Source organism: Helianthus annuus, chromosome 13 (genome assembly GCF_002127325.2).
Source record: "Helianthus annuus cultivar XRQ/B chromosome 13, HanXRQr2.0-SUNRISE, whole genome shotgun sequence".
Taxonomy (NCBI): domain Eukaryota; kingdom Viridiplantae; phylum Streptophyta; class Magnoliopsida; order Asterales; family Asteraceae; genus Helianthus; species Helianthus annuus.
This window is the reverse complement of record NC_035445.2, coordinates 29,734,383-29,758,660: the sequence shown is the minus strand read 5'-3', so window position 1 is coordinate 29,758,660 and position 24,278 is coordinate 29,734,383. Positions and strand designations below refer to the sequence as shown.

General features: G+C 36.8%; 1 protein-coding gene across 4 annotated transcripts in view; it reads left to right on the top strand.

Annotated features, from left to right (window-relative positions):
- The window catches only part of LOC110897597, a 41,457-nt gene that overhangs the window by 1,751 nt on the left and 15,428 nt on the right, over positions 1–24,278 (top strand). Inside the window, exons 1-3 of one of the 4 annotated variants that reach the window (XR_004876958.1) lie at positions 10,557–11,507; positions 13,067–13,155; positions 14,053–14,858. The gene's annotated coding sequence lies outside the window, so the exon portion shown is untranslated. Of the gene's footprint in view, positions 1–349; positions 439–1,335; positions 2,023–10,556; positions 11,508–13,066; positions 13,156–14,052; positions 14,859–24,278 lie in introns of those variants that run through there. The other 3 variants (XR_002568769.2, XR_004876960.1, XR_004876959.1) reach the window with 3 other exon arrangements.

Here is a 24,278-nt window from a genome sequence, read left to right as displayed (position 1 = left end):
AACGCCTAAACGGCACATTATATATCAACGTACGAGTTTGTTACATGTTATTTTCATATAAATGTTTATTACATACACAAACGACTTCTCAAGACGACTAACGAGATTCTACCGATATATATTTGTGTATTTTTATATAAATACTTATATATTTTAAACCTCTCGAGAACTAAGTCTTTTCAAGACTTATTAATTACCGACAATAGACGAACTAAGCAAGCATAACTTAACTGTTTTTACCAAGTTAACAACTTACCGTCGAATCGTTCGGTTAACGATTGCGTAGAGCTCGGTGACACGTAGTTAGTTACCACTTATATTTAGAAAACTCATAATTATTCCTTCGTAGGAATGTCGTAGTTGCACGCTAGCTAAATACACGTTCTTGGAATGACATCACGGAATCACGTTAAGCTAGCTTTGCACAAGGATATCCAGGTGAGTTCACAACCCCACCTTTTTACGGTTTTACATTTTTTTCTAAATGTTTTCGGGGTGGAAAGACATGCACACTTTGCAAAGCATACAAGGTTTTCGATAATTACGTATTTCTAAACCATTTCACAAACAAGCATTATCTCACAAATGGTTGTGAATTTTAATAAACACAAATGATTTACAAAACAAGCGTATTTTTCAAAAATGTGCATACACACGTATTCTAGTTTTCTAAACTACGGGAAATACAAGTACAAATGGTATGTTAAACTAAGGAATGATACAATAGATCATGTCACGAATAGGGTGAGACTTAAGCACCATTAATCAACTATATACCTAGACCGCGGAACAAAAGGTTAGATCTAATGGGTTTCAGGCAGCCACACTCTTGGCCACATTTTTACCAAGAGTGCTTTTGTGTCTCTAGTCGTGAATCGAAAAGTAAAATGCCTATGGTTTGGATGCTTCCTATGTCGTCACATATGTTAATGGCCTTGCAAACCATTAGCGATATCTGATTTCCTTGAATTTACAACTTACAAACTTACGTGTTACAGTTTACAAGCTTACACTTACATACCATGTTTTATACGAATATAACGCATAGGATTATGCATGCATGTTGTCAATGTCAGGGTGGACATTGACGGTTACGCAAAATTTTCAAATACAAGAGTTTACCAATACAATATTTTATGAACATAATGCGTTACGAATACGAAGTTATATGAATACAAAGTTTCCATATAACATGCCAAAGAAAATGATTTCAAATTCGTTTTCTCGACAATATTTCAAAAACCGGTTATTCAAAAAGATTTATTTCAAATCTTTTACAAGCAAACTATGAACTCGCTCAACTTAATGTTGATTTTTCGCATGTTTCTTTCTCAGGTTACTTTTTTCAAATTATGGCACGGTTAGAATAGGAGAACCATGTGGAGTCGAGTACTTAGTGGCGTTCATTTTCTTGGAAATCAAGCATCCATTGATCATTGCCAAGTGTTTTTGAATTAATCAAAGCATGATCAATACCTTACACTTGTTAGGCATGGATTAGGCAACTTGGGGAACACATAAACCAGCTCATAGTATGCAAAAACCATGATCAAAACCAAGGAGAACAGGTTGTTTTAAAGGATTCAATGAATTTTCTAGCACCAGTCCTCACGGGAAGCGAAGCCAGAGGCTTTAGTCTTCGCTCCCAGCGAGCCAGTCTGCAGATCAGATTTTTCAAAACTGACAGAACAGGTCCATGCAGCTTATAAACTTGATTTTTGATGCATTTAACCCCCGTTAACCCAATTTCAAGGCTCTAAAATGATGTTAAAGTATAGGGGACATGAAATATGCTTAGAAGTATCACGGATGTCCGTTCATTTGGTCGTACGATCGCGTTATTCGGTTAATTACGACGAAAACTCGAACTGACGCGAAATCGATCCAAATTACGCAACGAGTGGTATTTTTGCATTCCTATCACTAAAATAAAATATTTTAATGATTAAAAAAGTTTCTGGATGTCTGGATATGGTCAGAACGTAAGATATGCGCGTAAATGCAAACTTATGCAGTTTTTGACGCTTTTAGTCCCTATGATCAAATAAGCGTATTTTCGTACACCGAACCCCTCAAAACTAATTTCTAAGCTATGTTAAGGGTATTTTACGTATGTTTAGCTTATGATCATGTTCTGGAATGTACGTTGCTATACGAAACGGCAGACTTTTGCAGTTTGTCGCAAATAGTACCTGTGATCGAATAAACTTGTTTTTGGCATACCAAACCCTTCAAAACTTATTTCTAAGTTATATAAGGGTTATTTAAGGTATGTTAAGCTTATGTTGCTATTCTGTAGTGTACGTTATGTTAAACTGATTACGTTTACGCATCAGTTTGCGTATAACTTTCAAGAAAGCGATTTAGAGTTTGAAATCGAACAAAATCAAAAATGTGCAAAATGTCAAACATAAATAAACAAATATTGGGGTCAAAACACATTGTTTTATTGATACTTAAAACTGTTCAAAGTTTTACAATGATTACACAAGCACAAATGTCACACATAGGTTAGGAATCTTGCAATGTGATAACATATGAATAAACAAATATAGAAACATCAAACTATTGCAAGAAACCAAAATGTCGAGAATCGTGAAGGCTACCACACATGCACAACACAACACTTTAAGGTTGTATGCACAAACAATCACAATCCTAAACAAAACATTTAATAACGAAGCTCACAGGTGTGCAACCTGATAATATATAAATAAGTAAACAAATATAAAAACATCAAACTGTCTAAGAAGCCAAATTGTTGAGAATCAACAGGACTATCATACATTCATAACACAACCTTTTAAGGTTGTATGCACACACAATCATAACCCTCAACAAAACATTTAAACCACGAAGCTCAAAGGTGTAGGATGATGAAAACATATAATACCAAGCTATATTCAAACCAGCATTACAACTATGGCTCTCGGAAGAAGACTGCTTTGAACCAGCTAGGCTAAGCGAGTCGTACATCAGCCAACAACAAGAGAATAGGACCAACATACAGTTGGCAAATAACATTGCACACCCAAATGGCCGTAATCAACATAAAAAAAACCATAAAACAAAGCTCATAAGCAATAGACGGCTGCAATTTAAGTTACCAAGCCAAGTCTAGAGCAACATCACAGCTAACGGTCTCTAATGAGCCATAAGTCGTCTTCTCGACCCAGCAAACAAACATCAAAAAGATTAACAAAAGCCGTAAAACCTCAAAAGATCTCCGATGAACATTATCGTTACACCTTAAGAGACCCTTAAAATGAACAACTAAACAAAACGTAAAATGAAACCAAACAAAACCGCCAACAAAAATCTTCGATAATGAGACCTCCATTAACATAAAGGAAAAAGACATGCACCAACAAATCCTTCATAGCAACACAAAACCCTAACATAAAAGTCGAAACAAAACATCCGAAGGATAAGCCAACATCTTTAACGACAACAAAACATCGAAAATCGAGGCCAACACAACAACATTAAAAATCTACTTGGAAACAACAAAGAGACAAGCGATCGGAGCAATTCCTGTGGTCTTTGGTATAAAAAGAGAAACTGAAAGCTTCAAAGTGATGCCCCTCCCCCACCCCCCCCCAAAAAACAAAAAAAGAAAAAGAAAAAAAAAAAACCCACAAATGAAACTATCTTGTGAAGCTAAATGTATAAATATAGCATGCACATTAAAGCAATACTGTGTGAGGCACAACCAACAACACAAATGTGTTGAAAATTGATTATGTATAAATATATAAAGTTCTAATTTCTTTCTTTTGACCTAACTTAACACATTTTTTGTAGTTGAAATGAATAGCTTCAAAATTCAAATAGACCAACAACATACATAAAAAATTTCCAAATGCATTTGCCAAATAAATTAGTAGGGAAATGTTAACGTACAATAGCTCCTTAACGTGTGAAGCGTGTATGCGAGTAAATTACGCATGTTATAAAACTCAAACCCTAATCACGCATTAAAAAACATCACATAATCACGCATAAAAAACACACATAATCACGCATGCCCTAATCACACATGAACAAACATCACATAATCACGCATGAAGAAATACCTAGACACGCGTTTTTTGTTGTGTACACTTTGTACGTCAGGGGACATTTGTAATTTTAATCTTTTTTTAATTAGTAATTATTTTCGTACCATGCACTGTCTTAAACATTAAACACGTCATAACATCTAACATACAATACACATGAAACACACCATTAAAAGTAGCAGTTTGTTTTAAATACAAAACAAATAAAAGGAAATAAAAGGAAAAAAATAAAATAAAAGGGCATCAAGCATTTAATCCCGTTTTCAATTTGCAAGTACTTGCATTGTGACGAGAGTTCTTACACTTAGAACAAGTAACATTTTCAAGCTTTTTATTTGTATAAAAAAACTCTTCAAAAATCGATTTCTAACATGTTTTCATTACTATCTCCATCATAAAAGTTTAGTTGTCTTAAATTAATTAAATCTAGTTTGGTGACAAACCTCATGCTGAATCATTTTGCATTCTCCTAGCATCTTTTTGAATCCTTTCCGGCATAAAACAATATAACAAACATACATTAACTTTCGTCAAGAAATTCAACAGCATAGCAGTTGTAAAATCGATTACCAACTTGTTCAGCTATAAATAATAAATGTTAATAATTTACAAATTTCTATAAACCTACATTACTAGCAATAATATTAACAATACCATAAATAAATACCAACTTTTAGTGTATTAAATTAGGTCCGGGTCATCTTGACCCATCTAAACTAAAAGTTGCATATTTTAAGTCGTTTAAAGTGGATTTGGATATATTCATCGTTGATATATAGGTGTACAAAGTCGTCGGTATAGGGTAGACTTTGACTCCTTAACTTATTCGAGAGTAAAAGAAAAATAAAAAGAAAAAAACTCTATAGAAATTGCATGCAGTCGCTAAAGGTTCAAATTTAAAAAATAAAAAAATAAATAATATGTTAACTTGTAATCGACACTTGTTTTAACTCAAGATGCAACATTTCCTACTCCCTCAAACCCTATACCGACATCCGGCACATGTTTTCACTCAAGATACAAAATTTCCTAACCCCCCCCCCAAACCCTATTCCAACATGTTGTCGCTACAGAGTTTGAATGGTCGAAAATATGAGAAATTCTAGAGTGACACCATGCCATCGCTACAAGTCCAAGTCTACATATGCTAACGACAACCGCCGTCACTATAGATCTTGTTGGGCCTGGGTTAAATTGTTGTACCGATTCTTACACAAATTTTAATAAATTATAAGGTGCCTATTTCTTCTATAATTGCATGATGGATCAAACATTGTCACATAAAAGAAGGCAGTGTACCTACACAAAGAAGAGGAAAATTCTTAACGTGAGAAATAACGGCTGTTGCACTAGAGGACTACAAATGTTACAAATTGAGGTGTAACACATAAAGGATTTAATGAAGGAAGTCGAGGTAGTAAAGGCATCCAAGAAGTGGAAGAAAGCAGGCTTATGTGTAGTTACAATGGTCTTTTGGAAAATCTCGAATTGCAAAAAGGTAAAGTATTCCGAGGCACAAGCATGTCAAGCGCAAAATTGGTGGAAGAAGCAAAGGAGACCACTTTTCTATGGATCAGACACAGTGCGAACATGGGTCATTTATCTCTAGAATCTTGGTTAAACTTTGGTGTAATCTATTTCTAGAGTGATATCTTGTAAACTTTGGTGGATCTTCTTTCCAGTGGTGAACCTTTTAAGGGGCAAGGGGGTGCATCCGCTCCGTCAACGTTTCAGTTTTTTTTTTTTTTGAACGACTAATTTCTTTAATCTCCTGTCGTCTGTGAGATTTGAACCCAAGACCTTCCCCTTCCCAACCTAGGTGTTTTAAAGGCTTTGCCTTTGCCAATGGACCACCACCCCATTGGTGTCAACGTTTCAGTTAGTAGTGTAATTTTTCCGATTTTCCGTCCGAATTTTTTAAAAATATAAAGATCCGCCCCCGCCAATTATTTTTTCTAAAAATTCTCTGCCCCTACCAAGTTTATTGTCTAAAAACTTTATACATATTTTCGTATTGAGTTAAGAAAAATGCGAAGAACAAGGCTATTAGTAAATTTTTATAATTTTTTTAAAACTTTAAGTGAGTTTAAATAACGTTTGAAACTTGATGATTCATTTTTGTCTTAACTGAAGATGTTTAAAAAAAAAAAAAAAAAGAACAGTACGTCACTAAGTCGTGTCCCATCTGTGTGTTTGACTTCAACAGAAGACAAAAAAAAGGTTCTGTGTTCGACACTTCGACTTCAATCATCCATCATCTTGCATCAATTCAACTGACACAAGGCTTAAATCGAGTTGTATAGAGGCTTTTAGTTACGAATTTAAACAAGGTAAACATTTATTTTAGTTTCTCATTCACTTTTGTTTAGTTCTTAAAGGGTAGGTTCTGAATTACGGTTAATATTGAATGAAAAGTTTGGGCATTACTAATGTTTTAGACCTTAGTTGTATCATTTAATATGAGATTAACCTTAATTGTATCGAAATTATGTGTGCTTGATCCGACCCGAATAGAATAGCTAACCCGAACATATAACCCGAAACGTAGCGATAGAAAAAAAAATTAGGTCCCATAACTTTTCGCCCCACAAAACTTTTGGCCAAGTTCCACAACTGTTTCTTTCGATTCTAGTACCTTGTTGGGATGGTTAGAAGTTTGGGGTATCAATAAAATTTTACTGTTAAAAAACAGTGTTACAAGTTCCCAAAAATAAAGAGCAACCTTGCAATTTTGAATATGAAACTAAGGCTAAAGGGTATGGGGGTCATGGTTGGGACATGATTTGTCATGTAGGAACATGAATAGAATACTATACCACCCCCTTGCTTGATCCACCATGGTTCCCATGGATTAAACCATGGCAACCATGGTCCTAGTTTCCATTTTTCATGATTTCCTTTCCTTTTTCTTTAGACAAAAATTAACTAAAATAAATAAGAGGATAGTGTTTGGGTCATGACCACACCCCTAGGGTAGTGGTTTTAAATGGTGGATTAGAGATGGGTGACATGGTGATGATGTGGAGGGTCATGGTGGTCATATGGGTTATGACCACACCCTATAGCCTAAGTTTATAATTGCCATCAAACCGAAAGTACAATAACGTTTTTAACACTTTTTAACTAATAGATTTGGTCGGAATATAGTACAAATTCTGACGCATTTCCGATAAAAATATTTAATAAAGGGTGTACCTATCTACACACCATTTTGCCTATTTACACACTAAAAAATGTGTTTTTGTCCTTATATGCACACTCTGCAGTGTCGAACTGTGGCCAAAACGCTGCGTTTTAGTTCGGGTAACCAGACAAAGACTGACGGGTGTCTGACGGGTCTGTTGACCGGACCAAAACGCCGAGCTTTGGCCGCGTTTTCGTCCTATCAACCAGACAAAAGACTGACACCCGGTCTGGTTGACAGGACCAAACCGTGGTCAAAGCTCGGCGTTTTGGTCCGGTCAACAGACCCGTCAGTCTTTGTCTGGTTAACCGGTCCAAAACGCTGCGTTTTGGTCACAGTTCGACACTGCAAGATGTGCATATAAGGACAAAAAACACCTTTTAAGGGTATAGTTTGGCCCTTAATAAATTTGGTTAGAAATATTCAAACGCATTACTAAGGAAATGAAATTAGGGTTTTAATAGTATAAAACAGTCGAAGTGACCACCGTTCAAATCTGCCCAAGTTTATGTCTAGAAAACGTATCAGTGAATAAGAATACAATCAGAGGCGTCTCTGAGAATTCACGTACCATGTCCGAGTTTGAAAAAATGTGTCCTTCCGTAAAGTTTTATTATTACTAAAAAAAGATTAAATTAGTATTGGGCTAAATAAACCTAATGACAAGTGGGCTAAATTCTAAACCATAAAAAATTATTTGTAAATGGGCCTATATTGGAATTAGTATGTGTTTACTATCTAAAAAATAACATATATCTATATATCGGATTTTTTTAAATCGCGTGCCCCTCAAAATCACGTGCCTTGTGCGGAGCACACCATCAAAGCCGCCACTGACTACAATTATAGTTTGCTGCAAGAAGCTCATGTTCAATTAAAACCCTGGTATTAGTTGATGTCGCCAAAACCATAACATTAGGCCACCTTGTTCAGTCAGTTGTTCAGGTTTTATCAATTTCATGCTCACTAGTTCCAAGTTCCTACTCCGATTCTGTGATACCCAATTATTTTTATTGATTTAAGACTAGTTTATTTTCAAGAATTAGACATAAATAAAGTTAACGAGATTTATGGTTATAGTTTTTTTCCTTACGTTTATAATATGATGTGATAAATATGCATAATTAGGTTTTTTTAGAAGGTGAAATAAATTATTTGTTATGAGTATAATTAATATAGTGCAAGGGTATTAGTTAATTTACTTTTGAATTTAAATGATAGAATTTGATTTTGGTTTGACTACTTTTCAATCGATGGGTAAATAACTTATAATGTCAGATGTCATTCTCTCCTTCAACCTTATAAATTTTATTTATTTTTGTTTAATAAATTTCTTTTAATATTAATAGTAATTAATAACTAATATATAGATATCACTTATTTTTATTCTTATCTTTATCTAAAATTAATAAATAACTTCAATTTTGCAATTTACACCCTTTGTTTTTTTATTTTTAACCAAAAGTTTTTCATCTTTTGCAATTTAATCCCAACTCTTTTTTATTTTTGGTTTTGGTCCACCATACTTTTCATCTTTCCCAAGTTTTTCGTTTCGTTCTAAATTTTATGAGTTAACGCACCGCAATGTGCGTGAGGGGTTCAACATTTTTTCGTATATTTTTTTCCCGTTTGACTGGCCCGTCGCGTCACATTTATTTTTCTGCGTTTGACAAGTTCGTCCAACACGCAGGTCCTGGATGGACTTGGTTATTTTTTTCTAAATTTTACGTTTCGGTTTAATTTCTTAGCAACGAGCATGCGTGATTCAAATATTTTACATCTGCTTTTCGCTCGGCGTTATTTTTTTCCGTTTTTATTTATTTTGTTTTTAGGAGCTGTTCCGGTGTTGGTGGTCACTGACAATGGTATAGTATTGCTACTACTTAACACAGTTTTATAACAACCGGTGCAACGCAAGGGCTTAATACTAGTAAATAATAAAACTCAAGGAGATAAAAGAAAATGATATGTTATTATGATAGGTTTGTGAATATGTAGGGATTATGTGAATAATTGTTAGTAATTCAAATGGCTACTTTCCATTACTATCCAATCATCCATTCCTTGTTAAACCATAAATAAGGATGAAGCCCCTCCCATAAGTACATAGACGCATACTCTAGGTAAACATTAGGCAAAGATTTAGGGAGAAGACGAAAGCTTTTGTTCGAATTGTTCCGGAGCGTGGCCGTCAGATTTGAGTCTCATTTAAGGTAAACTTCATCCATAGTCTTGCTACGATTCATGTACTAGTTACTTAAAAGAGTTCGACTGGTCGATCTTCCTACACGGTTAATCTTATCATTTTACGTGGTGTGATTCGTAACCAAGTAGATTCATTTTCATATAGGATCATAAATATGCACATAGGGTGATTTAAATGAACAATGGTTAAGATTATATATATACATACATACATACATTGTGACAACCCGCAACTTGATGTTACTACTTTAACCTAGCCACGGTTAATTTTCACATACAATCATAGCATTACATTTAACTAGGGTTAGTTAAATGAGTCCACATTGGTAATTCAGGGAATTACCGGAACACACACATAATAACTCTCGAAAGTTGGTGACTAACTGTAACACCCCGAAAATTTCGTCCAAATATGTGACAACACGTGTCCAATTCTCCAGGTAACCCCGTCTACGTGGAGGGAGAAACCTCCAACTAATTATCCTGAATATGAGGAAGGACCTACACTGAACGTTAATTGAAACGTGTTTGAATGTGACAACCGGTAATTAACGCCATTTAATTACGCGTAAAATGAACATTAGAACGATAATAAGTAGTGTAATTAGACGTAGATAAACTTAATTAGGCCCTTGGAGCGTCTAAAAGTGCCTACTCGACTCTACAGTACGCGTATGACAATCAACGTGAAATCTACTAAACGATAAACAAAAACGAACAGAAACCGAACAAAATACTGACAACACCAACTAATATTAAATTTTTATGATATATTTTAGATTCGTAATTAAATTTCATATCCATAGTCGAAACCGGATCGAAAAACGGTTTAAAAACGGCCAACGACGCGATTTTACGTGAATTTATACCGTAATCGGCGAACGAACACGACAAACGACTACCGACCGTATTTCATGTTTTCAAATACTAAAAATCTTATTTTATGAAAATGCGAAGTGTTCGGGCTTTGAAAATGAGTTCGTAGGAACTTTCGAGCCGCTTAAATGCACGAGCTTGGGCTTGTGGGCCTTGGGCCCAAGCCTAAGCCCACTAATAAGAAACCTAGCTGTAAATGAGTAAAGCAAACCCTAAATCTATTTAATCAGCCGAAACCAATATTGTTTTTCCTCTCTTTCTCTCAAAACTCAACTCCAGACCCCTCCATCTCTCTCGATCCCTACTTCAGGTGCACACATCACACCTTCTTCCCTATCACCACTCACCTCTCATCTTCCACCCTCCTGCTCACCTCTTCGGCGGACACCTGTGGATGAACCGGCCTCTCACCAGCCAATTTATGACACTCCGGTGACTAAACCCGACCCTCGGTGGTCACCCCCTTTCCGACAACACCCACTAGTAAACAAACCCCCTCCCCTCTCTGGTGGAACCGTTGGCAACCGGAACCGGTGACGATGCCAGTGGATTTTCTAGCGAAGCAACATGAATTCAGGCGACAAGAATCAGAGAGAGAAGAGAGAGAATCGGAGGATGAGAGAGCAGCGGTTGTTCCTTTGGTTACCCACTGTCCGACGGCGGCGGCGGCGGCTGACGATTCAGGCGAGGGCGATGACGGTTGAAGTCCGATGATGATGTTGCTGTGTCAATAGGTGAGGAAGATGATGTGATGTTGAAGGTGATGTTCATGTTCGGGTAATGGTTTGTTCTCGGGTCAGGTCAGCCGAAAGTTCAAGAGTTTTGAGTGAAAGTTCAAGAGTTTTGAGTCGAACTTGTGTCAGTTTTTTCAGCTTCGGGTTCAGGCCACTATGGTGCGGGTCAAGTATGGTTCGAGTTTTTCAGCGGGTTTCGGGTCAACCCGGGTCAAACCCGGTCAACATATGTTAAAATCAGTCAACAACAGCCAACCCAGTCAGATGTGGGTTCGAGTCAACACATCGAGTCTTGCGGTTCGTGGTTCGGTTCGGTCGACTCGGTCAAACCGAGTCCACTCGGTCAACTGATTCAACTCGGTCCACAGAGTCAACTCAGCGAGTCAACTCAGCCGGCCAACTCAGTTGACTCGGTCAACTAAGTCAGCATTTCGACACGAGAAGATGGTAAAGATTAGCGACGCGTTTATTTTGTTATCTTTATAATTATGATTCATTACGTGAAAACGAGCTCGAACCAACTTGATTTTAGTATACAATTTAATATAGTTGACAAAAATTACATATATATTGATTGAATCTTGATTGAATCTTGATTGAATTTTGAAAATATAACGACAACTTGTGTGGTCGGGGCGTCCAAAAACAGAGGAAACTCTGTCCCTTTTTCGAGTAAATCCGTAAAAACGAAACGCGTTTTATTATAAAACAAAATATCGGATTCAAATAATCTTTTATAAAAGCAAATACAAGTATATAATTACTCTCGACGACACTTTACAACTTACGAAAACGATTATTCGTAAATTATTTACAACAAATAAATATAGTTAATATATTTAGTTTAGACTTCGAAAATTCGACAAAACTTTTATAAAATCAATGTAATTATCTATATTGTTTCAGATGTCGAATAATACGACTTCTTTTCATAAAAATAAATATAGTTTATATTTATTTCAACAATCAAACAAACAAATGAAATGAATCCTTCTATAAATATATATATATATATATATAGGGGATGGATCATGAGAAAACTAGTTTAAATGAGAAAACCAAAAAACTAACTAAAAAAACATAAAAAAAACCAAAAAAAATACCAAAATTTTTTTTTTTTTACAATTTTTTAATAAAAAATCGCTACTTTATATGTATGGAAAAAAATTTTCAAAAAAAAAAAAAAAAAAAAAATTTTTTTTGTTGTACTGCACATGTGCACTAATACGGAAAGCCTAAACCACTTAACCCACCACCCACCGACACCCCCCAAAAACCTAAACCCCCCCCCCCACCCCCACCCCCAAAACCTAAATTCACCCTCCCACCACAAGCCTAACCCCCCACCCCCACCCCCCAAAAACCTAAAACTAAACCCTAAACATAAACCCGAAAAAAACCTAAACCCCCCACCCCCCCCCCCCAAAAAAAAAACCTAACAAACGAAAAGAATCCTTTTATAAATAAATATAGTTATATGTTTATTTTCGATAACAAACAAAGAAAATTCTTTATAAATAAATATAGCTATATATTTATTTCCGACACAAACAAATCGAATTCTCTTATAAAAATAAATATAGTCAAATATTTATTTTCAAACACAACAACTCGACGATTCTTTTATAAAATAAATATAACTTTCATATTTATTTCAAATGCCTAAACGGCACATTATATATCAACGTACGAGTTTGTTACATGTTATTTTCATATAAATGTTTATTACATACACAAAAGACTTCTCAAGACGACTAACGAGATTCTACCGATATATATTTATGTATTTTTATATAAATACTTACATATTTTAAACCTCTCGAGAACTAAGTCTTTTCAAGACTTATTAATTACCGACAATAGACGAACTAAGCAAGCATAACTTAACTGTTTTTACCAAGTTAACAACTTACCGTCGAATCGTTCGGTTAACGATTGGGTAGAGCTCGGTGACACGTAGTTAGTTACCGCTTATATTTAGAAAACTCATAATTATTCCTTCGTAGGAATGTCGTAGTTGCATGCTAGCTAAATACACGTTCTTGGAATGACATCACGGAATCACGTTAAGCTAGCTTTGCACAAGGATATCCAGGTGAGTTCATAACCCCACCTTTTTACGGTTTTACATTTTTTTCTAAATGTTTTCGGGGTGAAAAGACATGCACACTTTGCAAAGCATACAAGGTTTTCGATAATTACGTATTTCTAAACCATTTCACAAACAAGCATTATCTCACAAATGGTTGTGAATTTTAATAAACACAAATGATTTACAAAACAAGCGTATTTTTCAAAAATGTGCATACACACGTATTCTAGTTTTCTAAACTACGGGAAATACAAGTACAAATGGTATGTTAAACTAAGGAATGATACAATAGATCATGTCACAAATAGGGTGAGACTTAAGCATCATTAATCAACTATATACCTAGACCGCGGAACAAAAGGTTAGATCTAATGGGTTTCAGGCAGCCACACTCTTGGCCACATTTTTACCAAGAGTGCTTTTGTGTCTCTAGTCGTGAATCGAAAAGTAAAATGCCTATGGTTTGGATGCTTCCTATGTCGTCACATATGTTAATGGCCTTGTAAACCAATAGCGATATCTGATTTCCTTGAATTTACAACTTACAAACTTACATGTTACAGTCTACAAACTTACACATACATACCATGTTTTATACGAATACAACGCATAGGATTATGCATGCATGTTGTCAATGTCAGGGTGGACATTGATGGTTACGCAAAATTTTCAAATACAAGAGTTTACCAATACAATATTTTATGAACATAATGCGTTACCGTTACGAAGTTATACGAATACAAAGTTTCCATATAACATGCCAAAGAAAATGATTTCAAATTCGTTTTCTTGACAATATTTCAAAAACCGGTTATTCAAAAAGATTTATTTCAAATCTTTTACAAACAAACTATGAACTCGCTCAACTTTATGTTGATTTTTCGCATGTTTCTTTCTCAGGTTACTTTTTCAAATTATGGCACGGTTGGAATAGGAGAACCATGTGGAGTCGAGTACTTAGTGGCGTTCATTTTCTATAAGTCTTAAGCTTATTTGCTTCCGCTGTGCAATGAAGATACCGGTCCAGTCATGCCAGCTCTGATATTTCAGGGTGTGACATTGAATCTTCGATTAATCCCGACTCTGGGATGGAGAAACAAATTATTATTGTGCGTTAGCTAAAACGCATCCCGGATCTCCGACTAATCACGAGGAATAAGAGGGACTAAATGTGCCAAATGGCCAAAGATGGAAAGTCCAAGGACTAAACATGTAAAATTCTCAAAATTCATATTCTGGAGGTCTCATACGGACCGCAAAGCTTTATCGCTTACGGTCCGTAAGCCTATTTGAAATTCAGCGCGTTTAAGGTCCTTACGGGCCGTAAGCACTTAACCCTTATGGTTTGTAAGGGACTGCCAGAGGCAGTTTTGCTTGCAGCCCAAGGCCAGCTGCCATTTTGCCACCTATCTCGCATTTCTAGCATTCTTGCTCAGTCTTTGCCACCTCGAGGACAGTTGCAAACATCTTAGGATGATCAGGGACACTTGTCTTGATCTCTTTCATCATCCTCAAGTATAAATAGGCCTTGGATTCTTACAAACAACTTGCTTATTCACTCATTTCTTCTCTCTAACTTCTTGGAGCTATCCTCTGGATAAGAGGACTCCTCTCATAGTGAATTATCTGCTCAACACTTCCAAGTAAGTGTTTACATTAGTGCAATTTCATTTTATTTAGTTATTTTGAAGACAAAGTCAAACAAATGACTTTCCGTTAGACTTTAGCTTCTGGCCATTTTGGTCAAAGAAAAGTTCGATCCGAACTTTACTACGTTATCGTAATAACGTTGGTATGATCTGTCACACCCAACCGATGGCGGAAACATCGGAGTGAGACGAAATAGATTGCTCGAGACATCATAAAACTAATAATTGTGACAAGTATTTAGATAATAAATTTCATTCTATTTCTAAAGAATCAATTACAAGGATTTTAAGCAAATACAACAACATGAATAATGAAATACAATACATTAGGAATACAAAATTTAAAGTGTGTATCTAAGCATCCTACTAGATTTCATGCATCACCAATGTCATTGCTAAACCTGCAACATGTTTTAGAAGTGTAGTTCAATACAAAAAGTATTGGCGAGCATACAAGTTTGGTGCGTAGTATATAAGTATAAAAATATTAAGGAACAACCCACATGCCAAACCTAGTTATCAAGATTTACGTATAAAACTGGCATGCGATTTACAAGTCAACCCTCTGTTTACGCAAGTATGAATGAATAAACCTAACATGACCTCTCGTTCACGGGTGGTGTGTTACTCCTATAGCGCTATACATGTTAAGTGGAGGCTTGTATGAAGCTAATGACAAGTTCATCACATAAGAATCACCTAGAAAACAAGAATCAAGCATAACAAATAGTAAGCATGTATTGGATTGTTTGTTTATGTATTTGCATAAGAGTATGTATACTAAGTGTGTTTTGTATATAAAAAACATGTTACACCCAAAAGTGTGAAAATGGTAAAATGGGTCAAGTATACTCACAAAGTTGCATACACTTTACGATTATCCAATGTGATGGAGTTGTTGAGATTAGAAGGGTGAATATGTTCGATTTGGAGTTTAAGAGGTGTTTACATATGGTTTAGGGATTCGAAGCTTAAGGACATGAAAGTAAGCATATGAAAATAGTCATCTAGCACATATGATACTTGTTCTTGACGCTAGGAAACTCTAAGGAGTTTAAATATTTTCATGGAACAAGGTTCCATTAGAATCGTGACAAGTTATCAAAGTCTAAGATGATATAACCTAGTACCTTGACATATGAATACTAGTTCATCATCAAAGATTCGATTATTCGGATAATATGTTTATGTATTATATAGGTAATATTAATATGTCCAATAGTTTATAGTTCAAGCATGAGTTAGAAGATTAAAATCTTCATTTAGGTACCTCTAAATGTCATAGAAATCATGTAGGAGGTAGGAAGAACAAGTCTTCCATTTAGGCACCTCTAAGTGTTCACCACTACACTTGATGTAAAACATTCAAGGAGGGTCATGAACTACAAGTAATACAAGAATATTAAATATTAATCTATAAGAAATCATCAAGCAATGTGTGGATTTTATGTAGGACAACCCAAGTTAATCCTAAATCACACCTACATCAAGTCTTGAACTTGAACATCACTTGTAGGTTAAACCCTTGAACAAAATAGAAATTTTGTGGGGATAAATCCTCTGATTTTGAATGTCTCAACCTTGTTTTTAAGCCTAACTAACAATAGAAGTGGTTATAAGCATAAGGACATAGGTTTGAGATGAGTTTCCTCAAGTTTAATCATGTTTATCAAAGTTTAAATGAAAAGAGAAACGAATCAGTCAACTTTGGAGCCTTTTTGGTGGCGTTCCAGGCTCTGGTTTTCCAGGGAAAACCTCTGGAAACGTAGCTAAGATCAATCCAAAGTAGTAGGAAAAGAATGGAGTGAATCGGACAAGAAATGAGAAAGTTATGCTAGTTTTTGTGAAGGAAGGTGATTCTACTCGAACTTCAGATTAGCAGCTGTTTGGAGACGAATTTGAGGGAGTTTGGAGTGATTTATAAAGTGTAAAATGCTTGGGTTAGGCTTGGTTTATATAGGAAGTGTTAGGGTAGTTGTTTGGTGAGGTAATTAATGTTAAAACATGTTTAAAATCAATAAAAACCCAAAAATCCCGCTTAAACTCGCGTCTGGTCAATGTTCAGCGACTTGGGCCATGGTGGCGGGCCGCGTAGACAAGCCTAGGCCTGATCGCGGCCGCCAGGCTTAATGTAACGAGCATTTAAATCAAATTCGAGCCGGTTTTTGTTAGATATCAAGGTCGCAGCCGAGTGGTAAGCTGTGTGTTTTGTGGGGGTGTTGACCCGGGTTCGAGTCCCGCGGTCTGCATTATTTTTTTCTTGTTGTTCACTTTGTTTATGAAGCATCACTTTCTGCAATTATCATAATTAGTCCCTGGACTTTAAAAAGGAAACTGGTTTATACTCTAAACTAAGTTACATTGTTTTTAAGAAATAACTAACTTTATAAAACAACTAATTAGGTTAGTTTACTAACTTTAAAATCTAACGAGACTCACTAGATTATTATAAAATAAACATTTTAAATTTAAAAAAATAATTAATTTAATTAGTTATAGTGAATAAATAACCAAAATTATAACGAATTAAATTAAAGATAAAATTTTTTTTTGACGATACACAGATTGTAATTTTGAAAGGGACAAGTTTCTAAAAAAAAACTTCTCAAGACTTGATTTCTAAATTAGGAGAGTTGTGAAAACTTGGAACATTACAGTCTCCCATCCTTTAGGAAATTTCATCCCGAAATTTATTCCAGAAGTAGACCTTGGAGAAAACAGCGTTTTGGCTAAGAGAATCGAGATACTTAGCATAAGTAAAAGCGTGTACATGTGTGTGAGTTTAAACAGTTTTGAATCAAATTGGAGAGGTGTATATATATATATATATATATATATATATATATATATATATATATATAGGGAGCCGCTAGAATGAAAACCACCCCGAGTTGTAAGAACCGCGAGAACCACACCATTCGGGTCGCCGTTTACCATGATTTTTTTTTACAACTAAATGTGTATATTATAAACACATCTGTAAAAAAAATTTAAACCCCCCCCCCCCCCCCCCGAGGGGGTAGTTTTTTACACCACAAGTTTGGTGAAAAAAAAAGAAAAATAAAAACACCAAACTTGTGGTGTAAAAAACTATCCCCTCGGGGGGGGGGGGGGGGGCGTTTAAATTTTTTTTTACGGATGTGTTTATAATATACACATGTAGTTGTAAGAAAAAATCATGGTAAACGGCGACCCGGATGGTGTGGTTCTCGCGGTTTTTACAACTCGGGGTGGTTTTCATTCGAGCAGCCCCATATATATATATATATATATATATAGGGTTAGGATCATGTGAGAAGCACTAGGCTAATTGAGAAACTTGAGAAACATTCTGGACCACACATTTTTCATAAGCTTTTCGTAATATACACATACGTATAGTTTAAAATTGACTATATACATATGTGTATAATTCAAGATTTGACAATATACATATATGTATATAGTCTATTTTAAACTATACATATGTGTATATTACGAAAGGCATAGGAAAATGTGTGGTCCAGAATGCTTCTTAAGTTTCTCAAATAGAGTGGACTTCTCTTAGGATCCCTACCCTATATATATATATATATATATAAATATATATATATAAAATGTGTAATTTTAAGATGAATATCTTTGTACGAAATGGTTTGTATCTTGATGAAAAGTGAGATAGTTTGCATAGGGAGTTTTAAGGTTAGTATAAAATCATACATTTGTAAAAATTGTTTATTGAGAGGAATGAGAAGCTTGGTATATTAAATGAAGTGTCAGCGGTATATGACGTGCTTGTCGTAGTACACGCAAATTTAATCCAAATAACAACTATAGATAGTGGTAAATGGGTATCGAACTCAGGGAGTATGTGGAAAATGTGTTGATATTATAGCTTTGCACTTGAACTAAAATTAACCTAAATTGCAGAAATAAAATCAAGAGTTTGGTTTGTTTGTTTTAGAGAACTAAATTACTAACTATTGGCAAATCAAAATTGGTTGTTTAACAGATTAAGGAAGAATGACCATCTTAGGATTCAGTTTCTTTGAACACTTGTCCAAAATTCCAACTAGAAAGAGTTACATAGACATAACTCGTGTATATACAAATGTTGTCATAAAAGGGAACAAAGTACTCGGATTATATGAATGCGAGGTTGTTTCCCGATGATCAATCAATCAATATCCAACCCTAACCCTTCCCGTGATATCTCGATTGCCAACGGCACCAAGAACGTACGAATTAGACTAGAATTGCAATACCAATTAACAAGTTACAATCAATTACTCATAAACCATGATAATCAAAGCAACACAATGTTATCATTCTAGAAATTCAGAAATAAACACACAAAAGTTCAAGAGAAACCTTCACCTAAGATGATCACCGAAAGTTTAGCTGGACATGGCTTGGTGAATCATCATAACTTCAATATCCAAGTTCATACGAATCGAAATACAAACTGAATGATTAAAAATTGTTCACAAAACACTTGAAAAAGCCAAAATTCGCCCTAGAACTCCAGAGAAACGTCCAATGATGAGATAATGTGGAAAGATGCCCAAAAACGGTTTTAATGAAGGCAGTTACGCAATTCCTCGCAGCCTCCACCGTAACTTACGGTGCCACCGTAACCGTAAGTTACGGTGGTCTTCAAAGTGTTACGGTGAGAATGGACTGAGTTACGGTGGAAGATTACAAGTATCAGGGCCACCGTAAATTACGGTGCCACCATAAATTACGGTGCCACCGTAAATTACGGTGGAGCCCTGACTTGTGTGTTTTGTTTCTTAATTTCTCCCACGCACGACCCGTTCGTCTTTAAACCTTCCAAAGCTGCGTTTTGTCCCTTTTTAGCTCCCGAACCGCACCTGAAACATAAGCAACCGTAGTCATCTAATTCGAGATAATTACGCGATTAAGTGAAGGATTAATTCGTCTTTTAACATGATTAAGGGTTGTCCAACGGACTACCCGTCACATCCCCACACTTAACCGTTGCTTGTCCCAAGCAACTCATCAAACCGTTTTCAAAACAAGTGATCAATGTAAACCAAGCATAAACATGTAGTCCTTTTACTAACCCCTTTTTAACACCCAAAATAATGCACCCCTCGCTATGTCTCTCCTCTCGGTAACAAGTAAGCACTAGCAATATGAGCTAGACACACAAAGGCTAACGGGCGGTTGCACAACTATAGGCTTGTACCTAAATCAATCCTTCTCCTAAAACGTGTCAAACATGAATGAAAATCAAAAGGACTTTTAAAGTTGTAACGTGGCTAGGTGTACGTGTAGGAAATGGAATATATATGAAGTAGCAAAAATTTGACCCGGTCTTTTATTACACAAAGAAGCAAACAAACAACTACCAAACTAACTACTATATACAAGATAACTCAACATCATTTTTTTTCATTGCTTTTCTATTTTTTCTTTTCTTTCTTTTTTCTGATTTTTTTTTATCGACAAACATCAATTCATACTAAACAACTACTAACACTATAAGACCGAGTCAAATTGGGTAATTTTTAGGTAACTAGCTAGGGGTAACAAACGATAGGCTTTTAGGCACAAAATTGGGCAACTAAATGTCCAAACCCCCGCCCCTCTCACTACCATGCTCATATATATAATTTATGAGGTCCAACCCCCCAAATCCCACACTCACACACACTAAAGACGAGGCTACCTAAATGCCCTTATCCTTTTCGCATTCACGCCCAACTAAGGACTCAAACCGTATCAAGGCACAAGTTCTAATGCACCCCCACCCGTTGCCACTCTCATCAAAGACAAGCATTATTTATGTACAAGTGTGGCTTCAAATCTCACCAAGAATGAAAGGGGTATCAAGGGTTGCCGGTGCATCAATTTGGGTTAATCTAGGGTGTTCAAATTCTCACATTATTTTGCTTGACTTAAAAATTTTCAAAATCTTCAAAAATTTCCCCCATCCCCACACTTGGGATACATTGACCCCACTGTATGGTTTTAGGAGGATTTGATCACTAACCATCTTTCACATCCCCTAAAAGCTCAACACTCAAACCACAAATTTCTTTTTGGTATTTTCATTTTATATATTTTTTTTCTTTTAAAGACAAAACACCACCAACTAGCACCAACCCAAACGTAACATAACAACTAACACCACCCAACCACTTGACCATAAACAAAACAAGCTAACAAGTATTCACAAAATATACAAGGAAGGAAGACGACCTGACTAGTAATAGCGAGGCTGCGGAGGCCCAAAAATGGAAGACATCATGTCATTCCATTCTCCAAATACAAATGTACCGCTACTACTACCACCTTGTTGCGGAGCTCTTCTTGTTGGCGCGGGTCGATCCATTGTGAATGATGAAGCTGCGGGGTCGGATACGACACACTACCATCATAAGGTGTGTTCGGCCGTCGATGCTGGGGGGATTCTTCGGCCGTCGCGATTCCAGGGGGGAAGGATTGTTTAGGGTTCGCTTATGTGTGTTTAACAATGAATCGTATAAAGGTTATGAGTGTATAACAACTACTCATGCAAAAACTAAGGGGATGGGTTGGGCTCAGTTTGGTTCGGTAGGGTATGTGGGCCGAGAGAAGAGGAATCCAAAAGTCAAGTGTGTGATAAGAGAGTTATCGGCCCAAGTATAACAAGTGTGCCAAGTAATTTCACAGTATATAAAAATGTTTAATGATTCTTAGCATAAAACGGACAAATAAACGTAGAGCGTGAAATGAACGAATAAACGGACATTCAGTGGTGCATGAAACGGACAAATAAACGTAGAGACACACGCCAAAGGTTGTGGAATTTAAGTAACGCTAACCTTAGAGATTCGGGTTGTCACATCATCCCTAACTTTAAAGAAATTTCATCCCGAAATTTGATAAGTAAGCTAGTCCAAAACGGCCAAAATATTAACTCATGATCCAAAACGACGAAATGTTAACTCAGGATGAATGTGGATTTTCCGCGGGTACCACATCATCCCTAACTTGAAGAAAATTTCGTCCCGAAATTTGCCAATGACAACAAAGTTGGTTCAACCACCCGAACAATTGAGGATATTAGAGCGTTATCAGATCTTTATGTTCCCACGTGAACTCCGGTCCACATCTTGAGTTCCAACGAACTCTCACAATTGTCGTATGACTATGCTAACGAACCTTGACATCCTAGTCCATGTTTTCGATAGATTCCTCAACATCTGCAACTTGTCTTTAACCTCAGACGCTAATAAAGGTATCACAAGCGTTCCATCGAACAAACACTGCTTTAGATTCGAGGCATAAATGATATCATGTACGTTACCCAATTTGTCGGGTAACTCGAGTTTGTAGGCGACGTAACCGATTCTTTCCAGAATTCTGAATAACTCAGTGTAACATAAATTAGACTTGCCAAGCTTCCCAAACGTACCACACCCTCCTAGGGTGAGACTTCCAATATGACACGTTCGCCTGCAGCGAACTCCTGATGTTTCCTAAGTTATCAGGGTTCCTGGCGATCACGCGTTGTCACCACACAATTTCCAATACCTAGTGCAAACCCTAGACCCGTGATTAGGTTGTCATCCACCTCAATCCAACAAGGAGGTTGGCATTATCATCCACGCAACGCCTCAAACAGAGCTGTATGCATACTAAAACGGTAACGGCTACAGTAGAGCTTAGCCAAAGATAAGTGTCATTCCCAAATGTTTACTAAAGTCAAGCACGCATATGCTCGCAGCATGTCTTCGTGTGTCAGGATGGTTCGTTACTCTATCCGGTTGTCTTACTGTGATAAGTAATGCTCTTGTCAAGGTGTGAGCCAAGGGTGTTGCGTATTGCCTGACATCAATCAGGTATAGATCAAAATCAAAGGTATCAGGATTTGGCACCTCGTGCCTAAAACCCACCCCTCTCAGAGGAATATTCACAAATGTGAACTCATCAATTTCCTTGATTCCGAGGGAGTGTGCTGATAACGTGAGACAATCAACAATCACCCAGGTGATATTGCTTCCGTTTCGAGTTGAAAGTCGACTAGTGACAAACTCCATGGCAGTCTGTTCTCATTTTCATATGGGTGTTTCTGGTGGCTGACACAATTAGAAGGTTCCTAGTATTCCGCCTTGACTTTCGCACAAGATAACGTCATCCACATACATTGGTAGGTGGGCCTTCATGCCTGATCACCAGTGCAAGGTTTATAGAACCTAGCATCTCTCATCAAAACCCAGACGACTAGAATATCGAGGCTGGTGTGCTTGCTCAACACTTGTTTCCTACAGCAGTCGTATAGTGAGACCCACATTCCTTACATGAGGTAGCGAAGATCGTCCGACCTGCCAAAGGTTGCTTGCCCCATATGAGTTAATCCTGAGGAATCTCTTCCTTCAGCCCTTTAGTGTGAATGGAGCGAGTCTGATCAGGTATGTTAAAGTCGATTGTAAGCTGCAAAGCTCGTGCACGTTCAGGTTTCGCAGTCGTAGTCATTCAAAAGTTCCCTCCAGCGATGCCGTCACATGTTTAGCTCCCTCGAGACAAGGGTACACGTGAGGCTCTTGTGATCGGTCTAAGTGGTGCATTTGGTACCGTCCAAGTAATGCCTCCAACCTGAATCCAAAGACCATGGCTTCCAATGCCGGTTGTGACTCATACCATTTTTGTTTTGTCACTCCATTATGTAAGCCATCACTTTCTCGTTTTGCATCGGTGTCTAACTAGAACTCTGATTCGAACCATCATGGTATACCACTCGATCACCCGTACCCTCGAGTAAAGACTATGATCAGAGCATTGTAGTGTTGGGATTCGAAAGCTGATAAGGCGTTATCCTGTTTTGTCTCCCATGAATACACAGCACTCTGCAGTGCTATAGAGATTAAAGCTGTGCGATCTTCGAAAATTCCATGATGTATCTGTGATAGCATCTAGTGAGACCAAGAAATTGCTGTATCCTCGAAGGGATCTTTGGTGTCGGTCAGTTTCTAACAAAATGGATCCTAGCGAGATCCACGTGTATTCCCACCTCGTTGTTTAAATGACCAAAAGTGTACATCTCGAAACTAGAAGTCACCCTTAACAAGACTTCGCGCGGAGTGCCTCCTCCCTCGGGAGCTCTAAAATAGGGTACCTATGCCGCCCATGTTGTTTCTTTCTCCTGGTAATGATTCAAAACGTCCTCAATAAACGAAGTCGATTCATATGATCCATAAAGTTATTGGTGTGTTGATTAACCCAAAGGTCATGGAATACAAGGTCGCAATGGCCGTACTGCGTTCGATATGCCATTTTAGGAACCTTCTCCCCTTGGACTTCCATCTGATGATAGTTCGTTCGTTAGTCAACCCTCAAATAGGAGCTTGACCCTCGCAGCTGGTCAAACAAGTTGAGTTCTCGATAATCAGTACACATACGAAAAGGCTCATCTTCACAGATATAACTGGGCCTCCCCAAAGCGAAAAGCTAGGTCCGTCAAACTTCTATTCAACAGTTCCTGTAGTT